We start from the raw sequence: 14,368 nt of genomic DNA, 5'->3' as shown, positions 1-14,368 counted from the left end.
TAGGTCAGATTGGGAGGTTTGGTCAGCGTGCATGAGTTGGACAGAGGGGGTCAGTTTCTATGCTATATGATTCTTTTAATCTTCTATTAGGGGGTACATTCTCAAAATTTACTAATCACCCCAAAACAGGACATTTAATAAGCTGGAAGCATTACAAAAGACCTCAAGATAACAGATAGATAGAAGAAGCAATGCAAGATGCTAGACAATGCGTTTTAGAAGATAAATAAGGTACTAGAGTGAACATTCAAATGGAAAGGCAAAAAGGTATGGACAAACATATTTATATTCATATATATAGTTCGCTGAAAATGAAAGCAAAAATATTAAACTATAAACGTTGCAAAATAAACAATGGAATTGAGTACAGTGTGCCAGTAGGTGAATGAATGAGCATAGAGTGTGAATGAGTTGGAGAGAACGGGAACTATTGGGACTATTTCCACAGAAGAGGAGAAAGTTATATCGATGGAATTATATCGATGTTAACAAATTATCAAGACTTTGGAAGAAAGTGAGAAAGGGCACATTATTTCCAATGGTTAGGTACTCAGTGATGTGTGTGAGTCTGTGTGTGGTGCAATCAATGTTGAGAGAATGGTGCTGGAAAAGCACAGCAGGTCAGGCAGCATCTGAGGAGCAGAAGAATCGACGTTTCGGGCATAAGCCCTTCATCAGGAATGAAATCCCAATTCCTATACCAGAGGTTGTGACCAATGAAGGCAAGCATGCCAAACGCTGCCTTCATCACCTTGTATATCTGTGACTCCACTTGCAAGAAACTGTGCTGCTGGACCCCAGGTCTCTTTCTGGACCAGTGGTGCTGGAAGAGCACAGCAGTTCAGGCAACATCCAAAGTGCAGCGAAATCGACGTTTCAGGCAAAAGCCTGATTCCTGATGAAGGGCTTTTGCCCGAAACATCGATTTCGCTGCACTTTGGATGCTGCCTGAACTGCTGTGCTCTTCCAGCACCACTGATCCAGAATCTGGTTTCCAGCATCTGCAGTCATTGTTTTTACCCAGGTCTCTGTTTGGCAACACTCCCCAGACACTCCCAAAATTCCTGATGATGGGCTTGTGCCCAAAATGTTGATTCTCCTGCTCCTCGGATGCTGCCTGACCTGCTGTGCTTTTCCAGCACCACACTCTCGACTCTCATCTCCAGCATCTACAGTCCTCATTTTCTACGATGGTGCAATCAATATCAAATTGCCAAAGATGAGAAGAGAGATTAGGTGAAACTTTTTTGTGCAGTTCATTGTTGGGAAATATATTTTGTCTAGGGGAATGGTTGAGGGCAGAGACAGAGACAATCACATCTTGGGAAGACTAAATAAATATTTCAAGCAGAGAAAGTCTCAAGCCCACTGATAAATGGTCTCAAGGCAGTGAAATTAGCTTTGTTGCGTCCTGTATCTCCGCCAAATTTTCTCCAATGAATTAAATTATCATCTTTTTGCTTGAAACATCTCTTAAGCTTATGACAAACACTTTGGGAATTATCGATCAGGAAATTCAATTTCAGCTTAACACTTGCAACAAGGGCATAATGACATTTCTAAGAGGCTACAAAGTGCGGCTGTCATTGCTTTACGTAATTAACAACGTGTGAAATTGTAATGGATGGAAGAAATAAAACACTGTATACCTGTAAAAGTAACTAGCTGTAATTTGAGAAGTCCAAACTGCCCGCAAGTATTATTAATTAATTGACAGAAATTACAGAGTTCTTTAGTATCAGGGCAAAGTCCGAGGTAGTCTGTCGCACTTCACTCTTTTCTGTCACTAAATACATATATAACTGAAGTACCGATGCACCCTGCATCAGTATGTAGCACTCCCACTATCAGAAGCTCCAGAATCCATGAGATTCAAGCTCACTTAGGTTTTTTTTGGATTAGATTAGATTACCTACAGTGTGGAAACAGGCCTTTTGGCCCAACCAGTCTACACCGACCCTCCGAAGAATAACCCACCCAGACCCATTTCCCTCTGACTGGTGCACCTAACACTACGGGTAATTTAGCATGGCCAATTCACCCGACCCTCACATCTTTGGACTGTGGGAGGAAACCGGAGCACCCGGAGGAAACCCATGCAGACACCGGGAGAATGTGCAAACTCCACACAGACAGTTTCCCCAAGGCTGGAATCGAACCTGGGACCCTGGTGCTGTGAGCAGTAGTACTAATCACTGAGCAACCGTGCCACCCTTCTCTCATAATACCACCTATCTGACATTTCTGGATTACCTTGTAGTCAGCTACTTGAGATATTCTGGCTGCATATAAAACCTTGGGTCACTCGACCCAAAATGTTAACTCTGATCTTTCTCCACAGATGCCACCAGATGGGTTGAGCTTTTCCAGCAATTTCTATTTTTGTTTCTAAAACCTAACCATCCCCAGGTATAACTGTTATTAATTGCTTCTGGGCGAACAAAGTACCAGAATTGTTGGGAGTCGACCAGTGTTAAGAATACACTTCTCTCAATTTAAAATTATTGTGGTTAGAAAATAATACATTCTAACTCTATAAAAATGTTCATTCTATGAATTAATTAATTGAAAGGCAGCAAATTGTTTTTAAACTTGCATGCATTTTATGCTCAAAGTGAAGAGGAGTGGTAGGGAACCGAACACTTATTTTAGGATTTAAAATGATGACTTGCAAATTATAGGATTAGCAAACAAAGTGTGGTTGTTAATAACAGAAAGTCTCAGCTCTGTACTTTGACTCAGGATTTCATCTATCAGATCATAACTGATCGATCCATGGCCTCAAATCCACTTTGCTGTCAGTTCCTCATACTCCTCAATATTCCAAAAACAATATTCTCATAGAATCCCTAAAATATGGAAACAGGTCCTTCAGCCCAACGAATCTCCACTGACTCTCCGAAGAGTATCCCACCCAAATGCAGACCCTATTACTCTACATTTACCACTGACTAACACACCTAACCTACATATCCCTGAACACTATGGGCAATTTAGCCTGGCCAACTCACCTAACCTGCACATCTTTGGATTGTAGCGGGGAAACCGGAGCACCCAGAGGAAACCCACACAGACACGGGGAGAATGTGCAAACTACACACAGACAGTTTCCCCAAAGCTGGAATCGAACCTGGGATCCTGGCGCTGTACAGCAGCAGTGTTAACCACTGAGCCACTGTGCCATTCGTTAAGTACTTTCTGTAATCCAGCCACAACTCTCTGGTGTCGCAAATTCCAGATATGCACTGATCTCTGGGAAAAGAAGTTCCTTCACATCTCAGTTTTAAATGAGCGTTCCCTCAATCTGTGACTATGTCCCCTATTTTGAGACAGCCAACTACTGCAAAGTTAAAAATCACACAACCCTTGGTCATAGTCCAAAGATTTATTTGGAAGTGTTAGCTTTCAGAGCACTGCTCCTTCGTCAGGTAGTTGGTATCATGTGATTTTTAACTTTGTCCACCCCAGTCCAATAACAGCACCTCCACATCGTAACTACAGCAAACATCTCCTCAACATCTAACCTGTCAAGCCCCTCAGAACTTTGTACGTTTCATCAGATCACCACTTGTTCTTCTAAACTCGAACGAACCTATTTAGTAGTTTGTGATGAGACAATCCTTTCATCCCTGGGATCACCCTCCAATGCAATATACTTTTTTCTAAAATACAGTGACTGAAACTATACACAGTTCTCCAGGTATGGCCTCACTAACACTCTGTACTGTTGTAACAAGACTTCTCTGTCTTTCAACTCCAATTTGAGGTGGCTCAGTGGTAAAGCACTGCTGCCTCACAGCACCATGGTCCCAGATTCGATTCCAGCCTTGGGTGACTGTCTGTATGGAGTTTGCACATTCTCCCCGTATCTGCGTGGGTTTCCTCCAGGTGCTCTGGTTTCCTCCCACAGTCCAAAGGTTAAGTGAATTAGCCATAGTAAATTGCCCATAGTGTTAGGTGCATTAGTCAGGGGTAAATGTAGGGAAATGGGTCTGAGTGGGTTGACCTTCAGAGGGTCGGTGTGGACTTGTTAGGCCGAAGGGCCTGTTTCCACACTGTAGGGAATCTAATCAATCCCCTGGCAATAAAGACCAAGATTCTACTTGCTGGACCTTAGTACTAGAACAAAGACCAAAGAACAAAGAACGATACAGCACAGGATCAGGCCCTTCGGCCCTCCAAGCCTGCATTGCCACATTTTGCTCTTCCATGCTAAACATTCACTTACAGGGTCTGCACCCCTCTATTCCCTTCCCATTCATGTATTCATCTTGGTGCTTCCGGAATGCTGCTATTATGTCTACTTCCACCACCTCCTCTGGCAGCACATTTCAGGCACTCACCACCATTTGTGTGAAAAACCTGCCTTGCACATCTCTTTTAAAACTTGCTCCATGCACCTTGAACCTGTGTCCCCTAGTAATTGACCCCCTCCAGTCTGGTAAAAAGGCTCATATTTCTACTCTATCCATGCCATTCACAATCCTTATAAACCTCTATTAGGTCACCCCTCAACCTCCTGCGCTTCAGTTTAAACAAATCCAGTTTATCCAACCTTTCTTCATAGCTAATATCCCCCGTACCAGGCAACATCCTGGTAAACCTTTTCTGTACCCTCTCCATAGTATCCACATCATCCTGCTGGTAGTGTGGTGACCAGAACTGTATTCCAAATGTGGTCTAACTAAAGTTCTATAAAGCTGCAGCCTAACTTGTCTATTCTTATACTCAATGCCCTTTCCAATGAAGGTAAGTACTCCATAGGTCTTTTTTTTTTTACAAACTACCTGAGTACACCTGCACACCCAGATCCCTCTGCACATCAGGGTTCTGCCATTCACTGTTTAATTTCCAGCTGTACCTGACCTTCCATTGAGCATCACCTCACATTTGTCCAAATTAAACTCCACTTGCCATTTTTCTCCCCATGCCTCCAACCGATCTATATCCTGCTATATCCCCTTGACAATCCTCCTCACTATCTGCAACCCCACCAATCTTTGTATCACCTGTAAACTTACTAATTAGACCAGCTACATTTTCCTCCAGATCATAAACAGCAGAGGTCCCAGCATCAATCCCAGCAGAACACTACTAGTCAGAACCCTCCATTCTGAAAAACATCCCTCCACGGCTACCCTCTGTCTCCAATAACTAAGCCAGTTCTGTATCCACCTTGTCAGCTCACCCCTGGTACTATGTGACGTCACTTTTTGTACCAGTCTGCCATAAGAGTTCACTGAAGTCCACGTAGACATCATCAAATGCTTCTCCCTCATTCATCTTTATTACCTTCTCAAAACTCTCGATCAAGTTAGTAAGACACTACCTCACCTGTACAAAACCATGCTGTCTATCACTAATAAGTCCATTTATTTCTAAATGCCAACTTTGTTTATCATGCACAAAAACACCCAGATTTCTGAGTGCTGCACTTTTTAGGAGTCTCTCTCCACTTAAGTAACAGTCTATCTTTTGATTCTTCCTTCCAAAGTGCATGACCTCACATTTTCCTATATTAAACTCCATCTGTGTAGATTTTTTTGCCACTCACTCAAGCTGTGTCCCTTTGCAGATTCCTTATGTCCTCTTACAAGATGTGCTTTCATCTCTTTTTGTATCAGTAAATTTTGATACATTACAATCTTCACCAACAACCCACCCCCAACTCTAAGTCATGAATATCGTGGGTAAACAATAGGATTGATCCTTGTGATACTCTGTTAGTTATACCTTTCCAACTTGGAAAAGATTCATTAATCCCAACTATTAACCAAGCCTCAATCCACGCTGGCCCAATATTGTAAGCTCCTATTTTGTGCATTAAATTTTTGTTTTTCTTTTAAATGGAGCACCTTATTGAATGTGCTCTCGAAATTCAAATAGATACACCTACCGGTTTCTATTATCAATTCTACTTATTATATCCTCAAAAGGATTGCGAGCAAATTCATTAAACAATGATTTCCCTTTCACCAAACCATGTTGATGCTTTTTGATTAGATTTATGCTTTCCTTTTTTAAATAATGGACTTGCGCATTTTTCTCATCAGCAGATGTCAAGCTAACTGGCCTACTGCATCTTACTTTGAGTCTCCTTCCCTTCTTGGCCAGGGGCATCACGTGAACATTTTTCTGATCCACTGGAACGCTCTCAAAAGTTCTGGAATTTGTTGGCCGAAGCTTCTGCTATCTCTGCAGCCTCTTCCTTTAAAATCCTGCGATGCAGGCCTTTAGATGCTGGCGGCCTATCTGCCTTCAATTCCATTCATTTGTCCAGCACTTTGTCCCTTGTGATAGAGACTGTTATGAGACTTGTCCTCCCATTAGCACCTTGCTTAGCTGATATCTTTGTGATGTTTACAGTTTTCTCCTATGTGATGTCCAATGCAAAATACTGGTTTAAATTATCTGCCATTACCTTGCTCCCCATTATCAAATGCCCAGACGCATCCTCCAATGGTCTGCACTCACTTTAGCAATCCTCTTTCTTTTTATATAGACTTGTAGAAGCTCCTGTGCTTGTTTTATATTTCTTACCAATTTACATCCATCATCAATGTTCTTCCTTTTCAGACAGAGCCTGCCAAATTCTAAAGGGTTCTTAAATATTGAACGAAAGATTCATTTTCTCATTGGTCTCAGTTAACACAGATAGACAATTATATCTGCAGAATAGAACAGGATGATAATATGGTTAGATTACTTACAGTGTCGAAACAGGCCCTTCGGCCCAACAAGTCCACACTGACCCTCCGAACAGCAACTCACCCAGACCCATTCCCCTACATTTACCCCTTCACCTAACACTACAGGCAATTTAGCATGGCCAATTCACCTAACTTGCACATTTTTTGGGCTGTGGGAGGAAACCGGAGCACCCGGAGGAAACCCACGCAGACACGGGGAGAATGTGCAAACTCCACACAGACAGTTACCTGAGGCTGGAAGTGAACCCAGGTCTCTGGCGCTGTGAGGCAGCAGTGCTAACCACTGTGCCACCCACAAGATTTTGCAAAAGTGTTAACTTCCACAAGGAAAACACAATCTAATCCATCAGATGGATGAACTAAAAATGCTTTGAAAATGGGTAACTGATTCAGAAGCCACAAAATTAGAAAATTATATACAATGAATTTTGATGGCACAGATTCATGTGAACAAATATGACAAGTGTAATATCCTAAGCTCCAGGCTCAGGTCTTTGGCCATTTTCAGTGCGTCAGCCATGGTTCGGTTGATAGTAATGGGGGTTTTGCCTTTGGCAGGTTATTTTACCCTATGCAGGAATACTTATGCCATCCTAGGTGTGAAACAGCAACAGGGTGCAGATAATGTGGTATTGAAGAGCCCAACGGATAGTTATTACAGCTGGCTATTGTATACAATTTTTGCATTCACAGACGCATGTACCTGGGCTAGTATAAGGTTATTCAGTTCCAGCTAAAAAGCATGCTTGGGCTTGTTTATCTTGCTTCAAGTGATCTGGAGCCTGAGACCTTTATACTCTCAGATTACATGCTGTGATGGTGGTGATGTCATGAACTTGTTTCTTAAAAGGCGTAATGAATACTGACTGAGGTACATAACCCAACAGGTAGTATTGTTAACTCGCTCACAAAGAGTTCAAATCCCACTTTGGAATCCAAAGCTGATATGCCAATGAAGTACCAATGGAAATGTTGCACTTTTGGAGGAGCAGTTGCTAAAGGTGAGACGTTGAATCCCAGCTCCCTCAGCAGGTGAATGCCTAAGATCCCATTTTACTATTTCTAAAAAACACAGCAAGAAGATATTCCCACAGACCTGACTAATGTTCATCCTTCGTGCAGCATCACCAGACCACTTTTAAAAGTACTTACACCAGCTGTCAAAATGTCCAATGGTCTCAAAAGTGACATACATCTGCATGTCTTTTTTCTTTATTAATTGATGGTCTTGCTGTGGGAGTAAAATAAAGCAGCTCAGATTACAGAGCATGGTGACACTTTGGAACAAACACTGGCAAGTACCACTACAGTTTATGGCAGCAATATCAAGTGCAATTGGTGTAGCTGGTTGTAAAGTAGCAGTTGGGAGAAACTGATCCTAATTCTGTCAGGAGGATTACAAACTGAGTATTTCAATCAGCTTTCAACAACATAACAGACTATTCAATAGATTTAATGACAGTAACAAGATGTTTTAAACTCAGATCAGTGAATCAAGAACAACATGAATATGATTAAAATTATATACCATGCATAGATTTTACCCAAAATCAATAGTTGGAAGTCTTGATAAAGCAAACCTCCCACAACCTGTGTCTGTACCTACAATAATTTTATTTCAGATCAGTAGTAAATCAATCATGTCTAAGTGTTTGCTACAGTCCTTTTACGGAGGTGATAACACATCTTAACATCATTAATATGTAATCAGAACGTCATAGCCATCATTCATTAGCGAATGAGACGTTCTAATCTTGATGAACACAGGTTCTATAACTGAAAGTACTGACTATCAAAGTAAAACTAAAGGTCACTTCTGTGAAAGACAGTGACTTTAACAAAGAGAGAAGGAAAGAAGAAATAGGGGGAAAAGAAACAAACCAATCAGTCCAACCTACCCATGTAACACAATCCATCCATTCCAGGTGTCAATCCAGTAAATGTGCTCTGACTGCGCCCAATGCTTATCCTTAAAAATACACACCAAAGCTGCCTAACGGATCAAAGTTAAATGAACATAGCTGGTGGTGGGATTTATTGATAGGATGAACAAGTCATTGGAAGGAACTGCAGATAATTGAACTGTTGAGGAGAGTTAGGTGGAAGACTGATAATGGAAGCTCGGAGTTTAGAGGTTAGAGTTGTTTGATGCAATAATATCCATGGAACACAAGGCTACCTAAAAACAGGGAGAAGACAGAAACAGTATGACATTACAAATCAGTTGCATTTAAAGCTTAAAGCATTTCTAACGTACAAATAATCATTTTCAAATGCTTTTGCTTGTAATGAATCCTTATAAATGAGTGAAAATGACAATATTTTCTTACCTTGTGTCATGTGAAACTTTGCAAAGTAATTTCCGCAGGCAATCCTGTATTATTTTGTTGTGTGTTTTTTTCCCTGCAGCCATTTCCTTAAGCAAGCCATTCCTCATCCTCTCTTTTACTCAGCCATTACAATCGTGTGATTATATTCTTTATCCCCAAGGGAATTACAGGAATATTATAGCATGTGCAAGTATTATCTTTTATGCAATACAAAACAGTGAGTAGGCAGACATTAGCAATATTCAATAACGCTGACAAGAAGAGATTATGACAGGCTCAAAGTCCGTGTGCACACCCTAGTTATCCATCTCTACCATCCACAATGCCAACAGCAACACTTCACAGCCAAGTTCACACTGTAATCTCCTCCTGTAGAGCTTAAACATCAAAAGTCAATTCTCAAGGCCTGTGAGATGCTGTCTGTACATAGTTCACATTTCAGAGCCTTACAGAGGAGCATTTTTAAACTAGCACTTAATCCATTGAAAAGCTGAGTAAATTAGTGGACGGAAATCAAACTAAGCCCTTGCTCTCAATTTACCATATTAGAATACACACAGCTCACTGTATTAAAAAATATTAAAATCAATCAAAGTTGCATATTGCTTACTTCATTACCAATTTAAAAACGAAATTGTTACAGGTTTTGTTCTTTGAGTGAACAAAAGGACAGAAGCCAAATGAGAAAAAAAAATTGGGAACACTCTGGATCATTTTAGTGCTTGGCGCATAATGTCTTGTTTAGCACCATGCATAAGCACACCACGATAACTAACACATCACACTGTAAAAATGGAACCATATAAACAAATAAGAAAAATAAGTTGGAGCAAAAAAAAAAGTATGAACAGAAACACAGTACATGGAATTTTATGGTAAACAAAAGAAGCAGGAGAGATAATAGCCTCAAAACGAGAAAAACACACATCATCATTAAGCATTTCGAAATTGAAAATCTCCTTCTGGTATTCTAAAATATCTCCCAACAACGAAAAGCATCATTTTGCGCAGCCATACCTTCTGTCCCCAGAAGTTGTATATTTTGGGCCATAAGAATCAGATTGCACAATATCAAGCCTCTGATTGCGTGGGTGGTGAGAACTTTCAAAGGCAGGGATAAGACTGAGAGGTTTTCTTTAATATCGACCAACATATTTACAACATTATGGATGAAACATCATAGAGATCTCAAAGCTTCAAGGCAAAGTCCCAAAGTTCACACGAACAAAACGGCCAGAACATTTGCAGCAGGAGGAGATTAAGATCAGATTGGCATAAAGAGAGGTGAAGCAAGAGATGAAAGTCTGCTGCCAGAATAACTAGAGAGGGGTCACACAAGTGCTTGAAGCACTGTGTAATCAAACAAGACCTTAAAGATTTAGGAGTAAGGTCCTACTGTAGCTTTTCATCATTAGAAAGTGGTTGCAGTCCACAAAATGGCATAATATATCCTGTTATTCCTAGACTGATAAAAGTAGTTCTGGGATAACGCATGTTTTGGCAGTGCGATTTGGATACGACGTTGCTGAAGAATTAGGGCACGGGATTTTGGAGAATATTTACCTCAATTGGCAATAGTGCAATTCCAGTGGGGATCGGTTCATGCGCTTCGTTCTGCGCACGTCGAAATTTCCACGCTGCTCTGGGGGCATGTGTCGATGTTCTTGCCGCTCTGCGCACACTCCAGTGTCAGCACACGCACAATGTTTGTTCCAGTTTTTGTGCCATTCTGCGTACGCGCCAATGTCAACTGCCAATATAGCAGCTTTCTGTGAGAGGTGCTGCAGCAAACAGCTTTTTTATATCTTTTTAAATGCAATGTGTTAAATTTACTTTTGTTTTGTTAATCAGTATGATTTCAACTTTTATTCAGGATGTGCGATACTTTACATTAGACTTTTGGGTGATTTTTGAGTGATCCTGAGTGATGTTTGTTGCTGGTATGCCCCAACTTCACTTTTCCCATGGACACCATTATTTCTATTAAGCGATTTTTTGCTGGAACGCAACTACGGCATTATTGGAGAACCACCTGTATTCCAGGAGCTTCCAATTTCCAACAGTGTTGGAAAGAGATGTGCGGGAGGCTCTCTTGTTGCTTGTATTCAACAGTACATAAAATTCATAAAGGATCCCCCAACAAAACGTTCTAAACTCATGATCACTGTCAACTAGAAAGATAAAGTCAACAGATACATGGGAACACCAACCCCCCGTAAATTCCTCTTCAAGCTACTCATCATCCGGACTTTAGAAACATCACCGTTCCTTCAGCCTCACTGGGTCAAAAATCCTGAAACTCCCTTCCCTTACACTATTGTGGGCGTACCCATGACAAACAGACTGCAGCGATTCAAGAAGGCAGCTCACCACCACATTCTCTAGGGAAGTCAGGGATCGGCAGTAAATGCTGGCTCAGCCCACAGCCCTTCAATGAATTAAAACAAAACCATTGTAGTGCACTCTGAAGCAAGGGTAAAATGCATTGTGTTTTGGTCTTACTAACATTCTGCTCACAGGTTTTAATTCAGGAAAGGATTGGCAAGGGGATTTTCACTTTCTACATTAATCAAAAGGTCCATCACTGCTTATGATTAGATTGCACTCATTGGATAAGTACAAAAATATTTTGTGATTTCTTGTCACAGCTGTGCTACAGCTGTGAATGTTAATTTCCGATAATTTATTTTTGCTCTATTGGATCAGGTAGTTAAGAGTCCTGATGAAAGGCTTGTGCCTGAAATGTTGATTCTCCTGCTCCGTGAATACTGCTTGACTTGCTGTGCTTTTCCAGCACCACACTCTCGACTCTGATCTCCAGCATCTGCAGTCCTCACCTGTTCCCAGTTAGAGATCGCACCCAAAAGTCATTTTCTTCATCGGACCCACTCTCCTCATTACTCTGAGTGGGTCACAGATATTAGGTTATTTTCTTACACATTGGTCTTCGTCATCAGGTAATAAAGATCGCCAACCACCGTGCAAGGTAGTCTTTAGTTTGCAAGTGTTGGTTCCCTTATAGCAGGGTGTGTATTACAATCACCCTTGGGTCCTATCAAGCTCTGATGGCTTCCCCTAACTTGATAAAAGGTACCATTTCTTAATCTCCCCCTACACGGTCTCAAATGTCTTGATGGTTCTTGAACATTCCTTACTATTATTTCCTTTATCTTGTCTGTCAAATGTCGCCCATCTCTATTTTCAGTATGAAGCTAAAGCCGCACCTAATTGCTTGATCTCGATGTTAATCTATCCCATTGAATAAGATTTTAAACACTTGATAAATATCATTTAGTGCTCCAAGCCTCAGAAACAACTGATCACTTAACTTTCTTTCAACGGCACTATCACACATAACCATTTGTTTCAGGTTCAAAAACAACTGAGTAACTTGTGGGTGAAGCAAGACCTACTCCAATACCTGCAGCTTCCACCAGATCTTTACTCCAGGACATTAAATAATCCTCAAAATTAGACTTTTCTTGTGATATTTTGTGCTCATCAACATGAGCAATTTTAATGCTGGGAACTCAGTAAAGGTACAACACTTTTGCACTGTTTTGGAGACATCAAGTTGTACAGGACAGAAACAGACCCTTCGATCCAACTTGTCCAGGCCGACTAAATATCCTAAATTAATACCTTCCCATTTGCCAGCATTTGGCCCATATCCCTCTAAACTCTTCCTATTCATGTGTCCATCCAGATGCCTTTAAATGTTGCAATTCGACTAGCCTCCATCACTTCCATTGGCAGCTCATTCAATCCATGCACCACCCTCTGGGTGAAAAATTTTCATCTTTGGTCAATTTTAAATCTTTCCCCTCTCACCCTAAATCCTCTATATTTGGAATCTCCTACCCTGAGGAAAAGAGACCTTGCCTGTTCACCTTACCCATGCCCCTCATAATCTTATAAACCTCTATTAGATCACCCCTCAACAATCCAGGGAAAATAGCCCCAGCCTATTCTGCGTCTCCCAATTGCTAAAACCCTCCAACCCCGGCAACATCCTTGTAAATCTTACCTGCATGCTTTCAAGTTTAGCAAAATCTTTCCCATAACAAGGAGACCACAATTGAGCGGGTCTGGTTAATCAGAAATCCAGAAAGTTCTCCCCTCAAGTCAGTATCATGACACATTTGCAATTCTGAAACCAACCAAACTGCAGCTCCACTGAATGAGATGCTCAGTCCCCAGAACAACTGGATTGTTATTGTAGAAAGTCACTTCATGTGCAACCATCCCAACTCACCACAGACAAACAGCTCAAGCCTCTAAATCAAAAGTTGAACAATGAATAAAGGCAATTCTGATACACTTAGATGGTAAGATGAATTCAACACTGAGAACCTACAGTTGAAGGTTACATCGACCTCGACAAATAATGCAATTTTTCAGGGTATTTGTGGTATTAAAGTTTTGGAAGCCAGACTTGCAGGTAATATTCTCTCAATTGTTCATTTGCACTGAGCCATGATATACTTCAAGTCATTCCTAATATTAATAAAATAGTCGGCCTGGAGCCACAAAACGTCCCCTAGATTGAGGACTAGCAGGATTTGTATTACCTGTAGTAAGAATGGATGAGTCATACATTTGATTGGCTTCCAACTATCCTTTTAAGGTGACCAAAGTTTTAAAGAAAGTCTTAAGTCAGCAGGAAAGAGAGTCTTGCCCATGGGTATGCTTAAAATGCAGGATGATGGATTGCTGTTCCTTCTCTGGATTTATTACAAAACGTGTACTCAGCCAGGATCAAACAAGAACCACACACACCTAAAAAATCCATCCATGATCTTTTAATGTTTGAGAAGTGGGTGGCACGGTGGCACAGTGGTTAGCACTGCTGCCTCACAGCGCCTGAGACCCGGGTTCAATTCCCGACTCAGGCGACTGACTGTGTGGAGTTTGCACGTTCTCCCCGTGTCTGCGTGGGTTTCCTCTGGGTGCTCTGGTTTCCTCCCACAGTCACAAAGATGTGCGGGTCAGGTGAATTGGCCATGCTAAATTCTAAATTGCCCGTAGTGTTAGGTAAGGGGTAAATGTAGGGGTGGGTGGCGGGTCGGTGTGGACTTGTTGGGCCGAGGGGCCTGTTTCCACACTGTAAGTAATCTAATCTAATCAAAAAAAAAGTGTATGGTTTTCCACAGCTGTTTCTACAACAGTCCAGCGACAATCGACACACAACTCTAAGGTATAGCAATAAGGTGGATGAACCTACCTGGCTCACTTTGCATGCTTACTACCTGTTACCTGACATCAAGGTTCCTGCTTGCTGAAACAAGAGCCTATTTTTTTGTACTGAGTAGCAGAGTAGGCTCAACA

At 41.3% G+C, this 14,368-nt stretch overlaps 1 protein-coding gene across 4 annotated transcripts in view; it reads right to left on the bottom strand.

Moving 5' to 3' along the window:
- The window catches only part of LOC132819871 (ras and Rab interactor 2-like), a 153,784-nt gene that overhangs the window by 136,626 nt on the left and 2,790 nt on the right, over window positions 1-14,368 (bottom strand). The window contains exon 1 of one of the 4 annotated variants that reach the window (XM_060831789.1): window positions 8,609-8,657. The exons of the other annotated variants lie outside the window; for them this stretch is intronic. The gene's annotated coding sequence lies outside the window, so the exon portion shown is untranslated. Of the gene's footprint in view, window positions 1-8,608; window positions 8,658-14,368 lie in introns of those variants that run through there. 4 annotated transcript variants of the gene reach the window in all.

This window comes from Hemiscyllium ocellatum, chromosome 10 (assembly GCF_020745735.1).
Source record: "Hemiscyllium ocellatum isolate sHemOce1 chromosome 10, sHemOce1.pat.X.cur, whole genome shotgun sequence".
Lineage (NCBI taxonomy): Eukaryota > Metazoa > Chordata > Chondrichthyes > Orectolobiformes > Hemiscylliidae > Hemiscyllium > Hemiscyllium ocellatum.
Note: the sequence above shows the minus strand (reverse complement) of the source record. Positions and strands in the feature narration are given on the sequence as shown.